The following is a 15,811-nucleotide window of genomic DNA, read 5'->3' on the forward strand; positions in this document are numbered from 1 at the left end:
GCAATGTGGCACTGAGCAATATGGGAAAAACTGAGCACCACCCCCCCCCCCCCACCCAGAACCAGATCATGTCCACTCTCTGTGTGCCACTGTCCTTGGTATAACTGTCGCCCAACATGTCAGTGCCAGCACCCCAGTTAGAATTTGGATGTGAGATCATTAGGTGACATAGGATATACCTCAGAGGAAGGATCTGCCAAAACTACCTCTGAGTATTTGTTGCCTAAGAAGACACTATGAAATTCGGGTCAACAAATGTTGACAGGCAACTTGAAGACAAGTACAACTGTGGATAAGTAGTTTTTCTAATATGGCATCCCACTAATTTAATTAATTATTGTGTAGCCCATTGTGAAATATTCTAAATGAACCAGATCCTGTCCGATTTTGGAAATTGAGCAGGGTCAGCCCAGGTTAGTGCTTGGATGGGAGACCACCAACTAACACCTGGTGTTGTAGGCCACATTCCAGATGAAGGAATTGGCGAAACCACCCCTGAATATATTCCTTGCCTAAGAAATCCCAATAAATTGTTAGGCCACTTGAAACGGCACACTGTGGAGAAGCAGGGTTTTTTTTTAATACAGCGCAACATTAATCTAATGAATTATTTTATAGTCCACTGTGCAGAGCTTTCCAAACTGTGTGTTGTGATATATTAGTCGACTGCAGTGTGTGTTGCATGAACTTAAAGAGAAGCATCTGAGTCTATAAGAAATAAGCAATACTACTGAAACACGGAAACTTAAAAATGCTTGATGACAAAATGTGAGTGTCTTTATCAACTATTCCACCAAATATACAAAAGCCGCATTCATCCCATCAACCGCATACATCTCATTAAAATGTGGAAAGAAAATGTATCACAAGAGTTGACCTTCCCTAATTCTTCTAAGGCCCGTTAGACACAGCTGTATAAAATCCACATTATCTGCTTTGAACTCTCCCACACAGCCATATAATTCAGAGTATCAAGGCAGATAATCCACAATATCTGCCTTGAACTGGATTTTCTGAGTCCACACTGCCATATAATCCAATTCAATGTGGATTTTATACAGCTGTGTAGAGGCCCTTCCACACAGAATATCAAGGCAGAAAATCCCACATTATCTGAGTGTGGACCCAGATAACTCAGTTCAAGGAAGATATTGTGGGATTTTATTTTATTTTTTTGCCTTGATATTCTGGGATATAGGGCAGAGTGGAAAGGTCTGTAGGCTGTACAAAATCCACATTGAACTAGGTTATATGGCTGTGTGGAAGGGCTCCCAGTTCAAAGCTGATATTGTGGGATTTTTTGGCTTTATATTCTGGGATATGGGGCTGTGTGGAAGGGGCCTAAGTCTAAAGGTAAACACCACACAGACCACTGTAACGTTCTTGAGTAATGGACCCCTCCTTCTTCAAAAGCCCTGGTTCCCATTCATCTTGCAGGCCTCAGTTGGGGACTACCAAGTCCCCCTCCCTCCAACGACGACCAATGCCTTCCTGTTCCCGTCAAACCGACGCTGAACTTCCTGGAAGAGAAACCAATGGAGAGCCCCCTTCCTTCCCTTTCGCCAGCGCGAGGCGTTGATTGGCGCCTTCCCTCGGCGCGAGCTCGCTTCCCTATTGGCCAGCCCGAGCGTCAACGTCACAGCGTGACCCGGCCGAGAAAAAGGAAGTGACCGCGCGCCAGGCTTGTGTAACACAGAACCTCCTTCTGCGGGTGGGGTCACCCACAAGCCCTTCCCTCCTCCCTTGCTTCTCGCCAAATCTCCAGTTGTTAAAGAAGTGGTCGTTATTAGACTCTTCTTCCCTCCCAAGCCAGCCAGTGCTGTCCTTCCTGCCTCTTCCCAAAAAGAGGACTCCAACTCCCAGAATCCCTCGCCATTGGCCAACCTGGCTGAGGCTTCTGGGAGTTGGAGTCCCACAAACGTAAAGGGCCAAAGGTTGGGGGAAAAATGCTTTGGAAGGCCTCTGCAGGGGAAGAGCAAGCCAGTTTCGAAGCAGGCCCTTCTACACTGTCCCCAGGATCTGATCCCAGGTTTTCTGCATTAAACAGGATTATAAACCTCTCAACAAAAGATTATAAACCTCTCAACAAAAGATTTCCCCAGGCACTGCCAGGCCTTCAAATGCTGATCAAGGTGGTCAGTTGAAACATTCACACCTAGCTCCAACAGACAAGAATTCTTTCTCCCACCCTGGTCATTCCACAGATATATAAACCCATTTTCCTAGTTCCAACAGACCTCATTATCTCTGAGGATGCTTGCCATAGATGCAGGCGAAACATCAGGAGAAAATGCCTCTAAAACATGGCCATCTAGCCCGAAAAAACCCTACAACAACCCATAAACAGAAAAGCTGGGATCAGATCCTGGGATACTGGACCTGTCTGGAAGGGCCCAGAGAGACTCAAATAATAATGCTAATCCAGGGCTCTTCCAGACAGTCCTCTATCCCAGAATATCAAGGAAGATAATCCCACAATATCTGCTTTGAATTGGGTTATCTGAGTCACAATCAGATAATGTGGGATTGTCTGCCTTGATATTCTGGGATATAAAGCTGTGTGGAATAGCCCCTAATGTAGAGGAAATAGTCTTTTGGGGCCCTTCCAGACAGGCTCTGTATCCCAGGAACTGATCTCTGGTTTTCTTTTTATCCCAGATTATCTGTCAGTGGGGACTCATATAATCTAAAACCTGGGATCAGATTCTGGGAGGTAAGGCCTGGCTGGAAGGGCCCTTGGAGAGGCCAACAACAAGGATCCATTGTTTTCTCTGGGAAGCTTAAAACAGTACAAGTCCCTGAAATAACCCTACCACAATCCCACTTTGGCAAAGTCCACACTGAGCGCTTAACGCGGTTTCAAACCAGCATTGAAGAGAAGTGGGTTTTGCTGCGCTAGAGGATTCCAAAAGAAATGCTGGTACCACTCTGAAGCCTGGGGTGGTGATTGTACCAACCACAAATGCACATCTTTTGCGGGAGTTTGGTTGCTTGGCTGTTTCAGTTTCGAACTGCTTTAAATGTCCAGTGTATTATTCCAGTTTCAAGCAGATATTCTGGGATCGGATCCTGGGATAGAGAGGCAGTATGGAAGGGCCCTAAGGGCTCTACTACGCTGTCTTTATATCCCAGGATCTGATCCCAGAATTTATGCTTGATACTATTATATGAGTCTGCACTGCCAGATAATCTGGAATAAACAGATAATCTGGGATCAGATCCTAGGATAGAGAGGAAGTGTGGAAGGGCCCAAAGGGCTCTGCTACACTGTCCTTATATCCCAGGACCTGATCCCAGGTTTTATGATTGAAACTGGATTATATGAGTCTCCACTGCCAGATAATCTGGGATAAACAGATAATCTGGGATCAGATACTGGGATAAAGAGACAGCGTGGAAGGGCCCTAAGGGCTCTACTACACTGTCCTTATATCTCAGGATCTGATCCCAGATTTTATGCTTGAAAATGGATTATATGTGTCTCCACTGCCAGATAGTCTGGGATAAACAGATAATCTGGGATCAGATCCTGGGATAGAGAGGAAGTGTGGGAGGGCCCTAAGGGCTCTGCTACACTGTCCTCATATCCCAGGAACTGATCCCAGATTTTATGCTCTAAACTGGATTATGAGTCTCCACTGCCAGATAATCTGGGATAAACAGATAATCTGGGATCAGATCCTGGGATAGAGAGGAAATGTGGAAGGGCTCTAAGGGCTCTACCACACTGTCCTTATATCCCAGGATCTGATCCCAGATTTTATGCTATATGAGTCTCCACTGCAAAATAATCTGGGACAAACAGAAAACCTGGGATCGGATCCTGGGCCTGCTTGGAAGGGCCTTGAGTCTATAGCCAATCCTAGCAGCCCAACCCTTTTCTTTCCTTCCAAATGCAAATCCAAAAGTGAAATTTAAAAATCCCCCTAGTTTTGATGGCAACCTTTGGAGATGCAAAGCAGTTGGCACGTGCTCCTATTGAGATGTGGAAAGGAAAAATAATCAATCAATGTCTCCCTCGGCTTGCAGATTCCAAAAACAATGGTTGTTTCTCTTTCCTTACCCGGAATGGTGTGCAGATATTCCTTCCTCAAGGTTGCCTCGGTTGCCAAGAGACGCGAAATGGAAAGGGAAAGAGGCGGCCGGGTTGGTTGGATGGCGGCGGCGGGAGCAAAACTAAAAGTTAATTCCGCCTCGAGTGACTCCAGATCGAAAGCAAAACAAGGCGGGCGCCGGGCTTTGGGGGGAGCCAAGCCCTTGGCTGGCCCCTCTTCCCTTCCTGGGCTCCTCGGGCTCCCCTTCCCTTTCCCCTTCTTCTTCTCCTCCTTCTCCTCCTTCTCCTTCTTCCCAGGCCTTGTTTGTGCGGGGAGGAGGAGGACGACGAGGAGGAGGAGGAGGAGGGGAGAAAGAGGTGCGGAAGTTTGCCGCAGAAGCTCATTGGCAGCCGGCGCCGCTTTCATCATTTCTCCGAAAAGTCGATTTCATTTTCACTTCCCTCCAGCCAGAGAAAGAGAAACACAAGGGGAGGAAGAGGGAGGGGAAGCAGGGCGGAAAAGCCAGGCTCACTTCCCCTTTCCAGGAGGGAAAGCCAGCCTCCTCTGCTCTTCTCCCTCTTTCTTCTTTCCCTGCAATGGCTTCGCCTGGGAGCGCCTTCCGGGTTCATCATTTCAGCAGCATGGGAGTTGTAGTTTGGCAAGGCCTTTCGCCCTTTTCTCGTCCCTGGTGCCCAGAATCCCTTCCAGCCTTGAGCCAGGGCACTTTCCAACTCCATTCATTCTACAATGCAGGGCCTACTGTCATTCCTATTACACTATAATGATATTGTTTTGCACTGTTTGTTTTATTTTGTTACTTATTTTGTTACTTTCTGTTATTTTGTGTTTAACTTGGCTGTATTATTATTGGGCTTGGCCTCATGTTAGATGGTGGCGGGGTATAAATAAAATGTATTATTATTATATTGCTAGTTATCCCCTGCCACACATTGCTGTGGCCTAGTCTGTGTATATCTGTTTATGTGTGAGTATATATTTGTGTATATGTGTGTGTAGTAAAGGTAAAGGTAGTCCCCTGACATTAAGTCCAGTCATGTCTGACTCTGGGGTGTGGTGCTCATCTCCATTTCTAAGCCGAAGAGCCAGTGTTGTCCGTAGACACCTCCAAGGTCATGTGGCCGGCATGACTGCATGGAGCGCCGTTACCTTCCTGCTGGAGCGGTACCTATTGATCTACTCACATTTGCATGTTTTCGAACTGCTAGGTTGGCAGAAGCTAGGGCTAACAGCGGAAGCTCACGCCGCTCCCCGGAATCGAACCTGCGACCTTTCGATCAACAAGCTCAGCAGCTCAGTGCTTTAACCCACTGCGCCACCGGGGGCTCCATGTGTGTGTATATGTGTGTATATATTTGTGTATTTCGGTGTTTATATGTGTATATGTATATTGTGTATGTGTGTCCACTTAGAATCATAGAATCAAAGAGTTGGAAGAGACCTCATGGGCCATCCAGTCCAACCCCCTGCCAAGAAGCAGGAATATTGCATTCAAATCACCCCTGACAGATGGCCATCCAGCCCCTGTTTAAAAGCTTCCAAAGAAGGAGCCTCCACCACACTCCGGGGCAGAGAGTTCCACTGCTGAACGGCTCTCACTGACTTGTGTATATGCATATATATATATATATGTGTTTGTTGTTGTTGTTGTTCATTTGTTCAGTCCTTTCCGATTCTTCGTGACTGCATGGACCAGCCCACGCCAGAGCTCCCTGTCAGTCTTCACCACCCCCAGCTCCTTCAGAGTCAAACCAGTCACTTCAAGGATGCCATCCATCCACCTTGCCCTTGGTCGGCCCCTCCTCCTTTTTCCTTCCATTTTCCCCAGCATCATTGTCTTCTCTAAGCTTTCCTGTCTGTTCATGATGTGGACAAAGTACTTCATCTTGGCCTCTAATATCCTTCCTTCCAATGAGCAGTCGGGTTTTATTTCCTGAAGTATGGACTGGTTGGATCCTCTCGCTGTCCAAGGCAGTTTTTCTTCTTAAAATACCTTTGAAAACGAGTGTGTTCCACAACAAGCATACTGTGGTCCACCGAAAATCCCAGCTCTATGAAGTTGGAAGATATACCTTCTTTATATTGTTGTTGTTCATTTGTTCAGTCATTTCCGACTCTTTGTGACCTCATGGACCAGCCCACGCCAGAGCTCCCTGTCGGCTGTCACCTCCCCCAGCTCCTTCAGAGTCAAGCCAGTCATTTCAAGGATGCCATCCATCCATCTTACCCTTGGTCGGCCCCTCTTCCCCTTTCCTTCCATTTCCCCCAGCATCATTGTCTTCTTTAAGCTTTCCTGTCTTCTCATGATGTGGCCAAAGTACTTCAACTTTGTCTCTACTATTCTTCCCTCCAATGAGCAGTTGGACTTTATTTCCTGATGTATGGACTGGTTGGATCTTCTCGCTGTCCGAGGCACTCTCAGCACTTTCCTCCATCACCACAGTTCAAAAGCATCTATCTTCCTTCGCGCAGCCTTCCCTTTGGTCCAGTTCTCACATCCATAGGTGACTGTGGGGAATACCATTGCTTTAACTATGAGGATCTTTGTTGCCAATGTGATTCCCTACCCTTCACTATTTTATCAAGATTGGTCATTGCTCTCCTCCCAAGAAGTAAGCGTCTCCTGATTTCCTGGCTGCAGGAAATCAGGAGACGCTTGTCTGCAGTAATCTTTGCACCTAGGATTTCCTGTCTGCAGTAATCTTTGCACCTAGGAATACAAAGTCTGTCACTGCCTCCATGTTTTCTCCCTCTATTTCCCAGTTGTCAATCATTCTTGTTGCCATAATCTTGATTTTTTTTATATTTAACTACAACCCAGCTTTTGCATTTTCTTCTTTCACCTTTGTTTGAAGGCTCCCCAGCTCCTCGCTTTCGGCCATCAAAGTGGTATCATCTGCATATCTAAGGTTGTTAATGTTTCTTCCAGCAGTTTTCACCCCAGCCTTGCATTCCTCAAGCCCCGCACATCTCATGATGTGTTCTGCATACAAGTTGAATAGGTTGGGTGAGAGTATACAACCCTGCCGTACGCCTTTCCCAATCTTGAACCAGTCTGTTGTTCCATGGTCAGTTCTTACTGTTGCTACTTGGTCCCTATACAGATTCCTCGGGAGAGAGACAAGGAGATTTGGTATGCCCATCCCACCAAGAACTTGCCACAGTTTGTTATGATCCACACAGTCAAAGGCTTTAGAATAGTCAATAAAACAGAAATAGATGTTTTTCTGAAACTCCCTGCCTTTCTCCATTATCCAGCGGATATTGGCAATTTGGTCTCTTGTTCCTCTGCCTTTTCTAAACCCAGCTTGTACATCTGGCAACTCTCTCTCCGTGTATTGCTGGAGTTTTCCTTGCAGGATCTTGAGCATTACTTTACTGGCATGAGAAATAGGAGCCACTGTACAAAAGTTTGAGCATTCTTTAGCACAGGGGTCCTCAAACTAAGGCCCGGGGGCCGGATGCGGCCCTCCAAGGTCATTTATCCGGCCCTCGCTCAGGGTCAACCTAAGTCTGAAACGACTTGAAAGCACACAACAACAACAACAATCCTATCTCATCAGCCAAAAGCAGGACCACACTTTCCATTGAAATATTAATAAGTTTATATTTGTTAAAATTGTTCTTAATTTTAATTATTGTATTGTTTTAAAATGTTTTTTGCACTACAAATAAGATATGTGCAATGTGCATAGGAATTCATTTTTTTTAATTATAATCCAGTCCACCAACAGTTTAAGGGACTTTGACTTGGCCCTCTATTTAAAAAGTTTGAGGACCCCTGCTTTAGCATTTCCCTTTTTTGGTATGGGGATATAAATTGATTTTTTCCAGTCTGAAGGCCATTCTTGTGTTTTCCATTTTTGCTGGCATGTGGCATGCATCACCTTGACAGCATCCTCTTTCACGATTTTAAACAGTGGATATATATATTTATGTATGTATGTGTATATGTATGTGTGGGTAGGTGTATATGTATGTGTGTATATTTGTGTGTGCTTGTGTATATTTATTTACCATATTTATATACCGCCCCTCTCAGTCCAAAGGCCCAAATGCACACACACGCACACATATATATATGTATGCATGTGTATATGTATATGAATGTGTATATATGATTTATTTGGGGGGGGGGGTTAAAGTCTGGTCTGCTGGGTTTTTTAATGTGTTTTTAGGGGTGATGGACACTTGTTGGACTATTAGGTGTATTCTGTCAAAATTTCATGTCAATCCATCCAGTGGTTTCTGAGTTATGTTTCCCCCTCAAATGAGCATTAAATTTATATATATACCAGCCGTCCCCTGCCATGCGTTGCTGCGGCCCAGTCTGGTGATCTGGAAAATAAAGTAATTAGAAAGTGTTGGTTTCGAATATATGTAATTTTTTAATGCTTGTGAGTAAACAGTATTTCTTGCTGGTTTTTTTTTGTCAGTGTTGATGTGGAGATTGTCTGGTTTGCCCACTCTGGAACATGTAACATATAATTGTCCTTCTTTAGGAGTTCTCTCAAATCTATGATACTATATCTGTATGTGTGTGAATCATATATATATCTTTCTATATCTATGGCTGGATGGCTCTTTGTCAGGAGGGCTTTGATTAAGTTTTCCTTCACTGGTGAAGGGAGTTGGACTGGATGGTCTGGGCAGCATGGAAAAGAGTCTGGGCTGCTGCTGTTGTTTCTGGCAGCTCACAACTTTAATTTCCCTGCATTTCTCAGGAGGAAAGCAGAGGAAACGGGAAGCAGCATGGCACTGCAGAGCCCCTTGCTATCATTCACAGAGCCCCAAGGGCTCCACAGAGCACAGTTTGAAAATCCCGTGGCCATGCCCCTCTTAAGCATGCCTAAGATCCTGATGCCACCTCACCCCCCCCACCCCCCGGATATATAATTATTGTATTCTCAAAAGGCTTTCACGGTCAGAATCACTCTGGTGTTGTGTGGTTTCCAGGCTGTATGACCATGTCCTAGCAGCACTTTCTCCTGACATTTCACCTGTATCTGTAACTGGCATCTTCAGAGGATCTGATGATGGTAAAACATACTTGTTCTTGTTAACTGTATATTTTTTCATTGTTAACTCCCTTGGAAATATGTACTGACAGTCTATAAAGAATATTTATGAAATAAATCTCAGGTGAACCAGTTGATTATGAATTTGTCTAATTATTCTAAGAAGTGATCTAAAGGAATGATAGCGGTGACTTTTCATGTAGTCTTTCTTCATAAAGGACTTCCATCTGTCTTTCTAAAGTAGTGGTTCCCAACTTTTTTGTGACCAGGGACCACTCTCAAACATTAGTACCAAAAGGGTTACAAAAAAGTTTTTGGTCAACTTTAGATTCAGTTTGGTTATTTGGGTGCTGCTTCAAAACATTGCATTGGATAGACCACATGAGCGCTAGTTTCTGATACAGAACATATGCCACCCAGCAGTCGCCCTCTGCTCGCCCACAGAAAGCCATATTTAATAAGCCTCAGCATTATAAGACGGTTGCATGAGGCCAGTCACTCTCATTGCAATGGTGTAGTAACGGTAAGGCCGCGGATCACAGGTTGGGAACCAGTGCTCTAAAGAATGATTTCAGGGATAGTATAAAGCAGGTATATCTTCCAACTTCATAGAGCTAGGATTTTTGGTGGACCATAGTATGCTTGTTGTGCAACACACTCATTTTCAAAGATATTTTAAGAAGAAAAACTGCAACTTCTGTGCTAGATGTGGACACAGATGACTCATTGGTTTCTTTGCTTCTCTGTCTTTACTTCTCTTTTCATTGAGTCATTTCTGACACTCTTCCACTTCTCTTTTTGCATCTTTGCTCAAGGAATATACCAAAACCTAAGGCTTATTTCCATAAATTAGATTTCTTTTTAAAGCCTATGCTAGCGTTTCTCAACCTAGGGATCGGGACCCCTGGGGGGAGGGGTCATAAGGGGGTGTCAGAGGGGTCGCCAAAGACCAGTATTTTCTGTTGGTCAAGGGAGTTCCGTGTGGCAAGTTTGATTCAATTTCATTGCTGGTGGAGTTCAGAATGCTCTTTGATTGTAGGTGAACTATAAATCCCAGCAACTACAACTCCCAAATGTCAAGATCTGTTTTCCCCAAACTCAGTGTTCACATTTGGGCATATTGATTATCCGTGCCAAGTTTGGTCCAGGTCCATCATTGTTTGAGTTCACAGTGCTCTCTGGTTGTGAACTACAACTCCAAAACTCAAGGTCAATGCCCTCCAAACCCTTCCCATATTTTCTGTTGGTCAAGGGAGTTCCGTGTGCCAAATTTGATTCAATTTCATTGTTGGTGGAGTTCAGAATGCTCTTTGATTGTAGGTGAACTATAAATCCCAGCAACTACAACTCCCAAATGGCAAAACCAATCCCCGCCCAACCCAACCAGTATTCAAATTTGGGAGTATCAGGTATTTGTGCAAAATTTGATCCAGTGAATGAAAATGCATCCTGCATATCAGATATTTACATTACAATTCATTACAGTTAAGAAGTAGCAATGGAAATAATTTTATGGTTGGGGGTCACCACAACAGGAGGAACTGTATTAAGAGGTCTTGGCATTAAGAAGGTTGAAAAATACTTGCCTATACAATCAGCATTAATACCTTGAAAAATAATGGCAGAAAGAGAAGAAATCCCAATTATTCAGTGCAAAAGTTAATATCTGTTCATCTGTCTCCAGAATTCCTGTTCCCACTTTCAATATATCAAATCAGCTGAATTAAAAATATTCTAGAGGTCTTTACAAAAACAAACAAAACAGTGTAATTGGGGGGGGGGGGGGATTCTTTTCAACGATAGAGAGTGATGGCTTCAAATTTATATGGTGATAAACAAAACTCCCAAAGTATTTTATTTATTGATTTGTAAAGTAAATATCAATCAGCCAGACAAACGCAAAACACAGTGTGACAGGAATATTTTAATTTTGCTTATGATCTGTCTGTTTCACTTCCACAGATATTTATAGCTCATGATTGTCATCTTGGTCCTTAAATGACCTAATTCAGAAAGATTCCATTTGACAAAATAATATTTTAATTTGTTTTATTATTTTTCCATTCCTATTTCATATTTTTTCTAATATGGGTCCCAAAAATAGCTTACAATATTCATTCACATACAATATCTAAATTAATAGCCAGTGAAAATGTATCAACAACAGGGTCATATGTTCCCTATAATTATCTCTGATTGTTAAATTAATTTCAGTTTGCTACTTAAATAGTTATTATTATCCAAGATCTAACTTCCCACAAATATACTAACTATTCTGCAGCCTGGTTCTAATATCACTAAACAATATAATTCATTAGATTACTAATGAAATAGTTTCATTGAGGCCCCTTCCACACAGCTGAATAACATCTAACATTATCATCTTTGAACTGGAATATATGGCAGTGTGGACTCAGATAACCCAGTTCAAAGAAGCATACAAGAAATTCGGCCTGTCATTGAACTTCGAGAAGACCAAATGTTTTTCCAGTAGTCACCAGCTAATCCCTTTGCAATGCCAGAAATGCAGCTTAATGGTGTAAGATTAGAAAAGGTTAACCATTTCTGCTATCTTGGCAGCCACCTCTCCACAAAAGTCAACATTGACACTGAAATACAACACTGCCTGAGCTCTGCGAGTGCAGCATTTTCCCAAATGAAGCAGAGAGTGCTTGAGGACCGGGACATCCGTAGGGATACCAAGGTGCTTGTTTATAAAGCCACTAGCTGTATCCGGCCATGTGTTGCTGTGGCCCATTGTGGAGAAATGGGAAAGAAAGAAAAGAGGAAGAGCTGGTTTCTAAGCTATCAATACACAACTGAAGTGGCAAAGTGTCAACCTAATATAGGAGCATTTCACTCTCCTCGAGGCCAAAGGGTTATATAGATATGTGGAAGGACCCTGGGTTACCTGAGTCCACACTGCCATATAACCCAGTTCAAAGATATTATATAGGTATTATTAATATTGTTGTTATTATAGACATATAGATATTATTATAGGCATATAGATATTATTATTATAGACACAAATATTATTCTTAAAGGTTTATAGGTATTATTATTATAGATGTTATTTATTTATTTCATATCAAAAGCATTGCATAAATTAGTATAAAACTGATAAAAAATAGAAGGAGCACAGGTCTAAACCTCTTTCAAGCAAAAACGGGCAACAGATGTATGGATATTATTACAGACCTATAGATATTATTATAGGCATGTAGATATTATTATTATAGATATTATTATTATTATTATTATAGATATATACATATTATTATACCTGTATATAGATATTATTATTATAGGCATAGATATTATCGGCATATAGGTATTAATATAGATGTATAGATATTATTGACAGATATATATTATAATTATGGCCATATGCATGTTATTATAGACCTATAGATAATATTATAGGCATATAGACATTGTTATTACAGACATACAGATATTATTAGAGATATTTAGATATTATTGTTATAGACATATAGCTATCATAGACATATATATATATATATATATATAATAGACTTATAGACATTATTATGATAGATATATAGATATTATTATTGTAGATATATTATAGCCCAACGTTGCTATAAAGTAAAAATGGATGGCCATCTTTCGGGAGTGTTTTGATTGTGCCTTCCTGGACAGCCTTTCCTAATTCACAGAGCGTGCACTTTTGTCCTTACTTTGAATACTGGACTTCATTTCTCAGAATTCCTTCCCATACACACAGAATCCCTCCCGTGTGAGTTCCCAACAGCCCAGCAGAGGCATCTCCATACTGCCAACAGCCAAGACCCAAGAGGGAAAGAAAAAGAAAGGGAAAGGGTGGATCTGGAGGAGGGTGTCTTCTCTCCCTCTCCCTCTTTCCCTCCCTCCCTCTCTCTGAATCCTTTGGGAAGAGAGAGGCAGGGGGTAGCAAGAGGGATGCACCAGCCACCTTTCCCTCCCTCTCTCAAGCCGCCTCTCTCTCAGCTATTGGTTTTTTCCCCCTCATGCAGGAGGGAGGGGCGGGGGCGGGTATTGTTTTAACGCATGCTCTCTATAATCATTTAGGTTTGTGAAGGTTTAAGTTCTTTCCGGTTATTTGTTTGTTTGTTTGTTTGACAAACATTGCTTTAGTTGGTATCTTGTGTCCAAATTTGGTGTCAATTCGTCCAGTGGTTTTTGAGTCCTGTTAATCCCACAAACGAACATTACATTTTTATTTAAATAGATTGTCCTCCCAACCCTGCTATACACCTGCAAAATGTGGACTGTCTACAGATGTCACACTCAACTCCTGAAACAATTCCATCAGCGTTGCCTTCAAAAAATCCTAAAAATCTCTTGGGAAGAAAGGCAGAAAAATGTCAGAATGCTGGAAGAAGCAAAGACCATCAGCACTGAAGTGATGCTTCTGCATCATTAATTCTACTGGACTGTCCACATAGTCTGAATGCCCGATCATCATCTCCCAAAGCAGTTACTATACTCCCAACTCAAGAAAGGGAAACATAATGTTGGTGCACAGAAAAAGAGATTTAAAGATGGGCTTAAAACCAACCTTAAAAACTGTGGCATTGACACCGAGAATTACAAAGCCCTGGCCCTTGAGCACTCTAACTGGAGGTCAACTGTGACCAGCTGTGCTGCGGAATTCAAAAAGGCATGAATGGAAGCAAAAGGGAGAAATGTGCCAAGAGGAAGGTGCATCAAGCCAACCCTCACCAGGATTGCCTTCCACCTAGAAACCGATGTCCTCACTGCGGAAGAACATGTGGATCAAGAATAGGTCTCCACATTCAGCTACAGACCCACCGCCAAGACACTACACTTGGAGGGCCATCATACTCAGACAATGAGGGATAGCCTAAAAGTATAAGCTAGTGTGGACTCAGATAACCCAGTTCAAAGCAGGTACTGTGGGATTTTCTGCCTTGGTATTCCGGGTTATATAGCTGTGTTGAAGGGCCCTGAGTCTACCCTTCCAGTGTCCCAGATGGCTTCAAGATGTTGTATTTATCTTGTCAAGAACAAAATTGTATCAGTGCTGCTAGTGGGGGATTCTGGGAATTGCCATCTAAAAATCCTTTAACATATTGTGTGCAGAGTAGATCTCACAAACCTATGGAGTTTTCTAGTGATTGCCTCTAATTTGGAAGAATCCCTCATTACAGCTAAAATTAAAATATGCTTTTGTTAATTATGTCATTAGAATTCATTAGGCTGAGTGCCTCTCACATTTAGCAAGGCAGGAGAAGAAATATTAGAATGGGAAGAAATGTACCACCTGGTTGTTTTGTTACGTAAACTAAACACTGTGATTTCTTTGAGAAGATATATCTGGATTTAGTTTACGTAACAAAACAACCAGGTGGTACAATCACACCAGCACAAAAGCATATTCCAGGAGCAATTCCAATTGTCATTTGCATTGTTCATTATTGCACTGAGAGGTCATTGCTCCACTGGGAACCATTGTGCAAACGCTTGGTCCCACAAACATATCTTCACTTCCTTCCTGATTTAATTTTCTTGGGGAGGGAATTCCATAGCCGAGGGAACACCACCGAGAAGGCCCTCCCCCCCAGTCGTGCCTGCAAGTGGGGTGGGATCGAGAGCAAGGCCTTGTTGCACTCCAGGACAGGAAAAGCTCTCTGACTTTAAACACCACACATTGATTAAGAAAACACTCCTTTTATTTGAGATAATTAAAAAGCAGCAAAGTAAAAAAACAATTTAAAGAAATAGCTAAATCCACATTATCTGTTTTGAATTGGATTATATGAGTCTGAACTGCCATATAAACCAGTTAAAAATAGATAATCTGGATTTTATATCACAGTGTAGAAGGAGACTCAGTCACAATGTGGATACAGGATTTGGGTCATCTCCTGGTGTCCATTCTGTTAGTGTTTGGAGTATGAGTAATGATGTTTGGTGTTTGGTTGGAGGACCTCCCACAGATACGTAAACTCAAAAGAGACCAGTAGGAAGAAATCCATATTCATCCTATTTTTGAAGGAATGAATGGGATAAGAATGTAAGTAGCAAGTTGCAAAGATAAAGTGCAGCCAAAAACAAACAAACCAACACAGAAGGGAGGAAGTATGAGATGTGCTATCTAAGGAAAAATAAAAAGATTCTTGAGAGAAGAAAAAAATCTACGGATAATTTTAATAGACTGAGACAATAAACAGAAGAAGACAGATGAGATTGAATATATTGGGGGAAACGACATGAAAGACATAGTGACTTAGGTGGGAGTGGAACTGAACCAAATGACAGAATTAGAGAAAGCATGAAAAATATAAAGTTTGACAACTAAAATGGAAATAATAGTGGATCTTGTCACTTTACTCAGAGAAAAACATGATAAAAGTTTGATAGAGACAGAGGAAAATAAGATTTTGGTAGGGTGAGTAGGAGAAATAGACATTAAGAGGTGTAGATGACTGAGATGTATACAGAATGGCAAGGTTCTAAAAACGTCCCATTGCAATAAATGCATTTCTCTACCAGGAAATGCATAGTTGCTTGTTTTGGCTCTGAAATATATAAAATTTTTGAAATATGTACAAATTTGAATTCAAAATTTTACTGTGACTTTTTGGTATACAATTAGTAAAGGTTACAAATATAATATTGTACTGTCAAATTTGGAAGGACGACAATATTATATTGTGTTAATAATAGTGAGTGAGCATACACAGAGAACAAGAAGGCTTTGTTGGGGAATTT

The 15,811-nt window shown here is 42.1% G+C and overlaps 1 protein-coding gene across 2 annotated transcripts in view; it reads right to left on the bottom strand.

Moving 5' to 3' along the window:
• The window catches only part of IRF2 (interferon regulatory factor 2), a 67,700-nt gene extending 63,074 nt beyond the window's left edge, over positions 1–4,626 (bottom strand). Inside the window, exon 1 of one of the 2 annotated variants that reach the window (XM_067468732.1) lies at positions 4,064–4,626. The gene's annotated coding sequence lies outside the window, so the exon portion shown is untranslated. The remainder of the gene's footprint in view (positions 1–4,063) is intronic. The other variant, XM_060778646.2, reaches the window with a different exon arrangement.
• Between the last annotated feature and the right edge of the window lie 11,185 nt (positions 4,627–15,811).

This window comes from Anolis sagrei, chromosome 5 (genome assembly GCF_037176765.1).
Source record: "Anolis sagrei isolate rAnoSag1 chromosome 5, rAnoSag1.mat, whole genome shotgun sequence".
Classification (NCBI taxonomy): Eukaryota; Metazoa; Chordata; class Lepidosauria; order Squamata; family Dactyloidae; genus Anolis; species Anolis sagrei.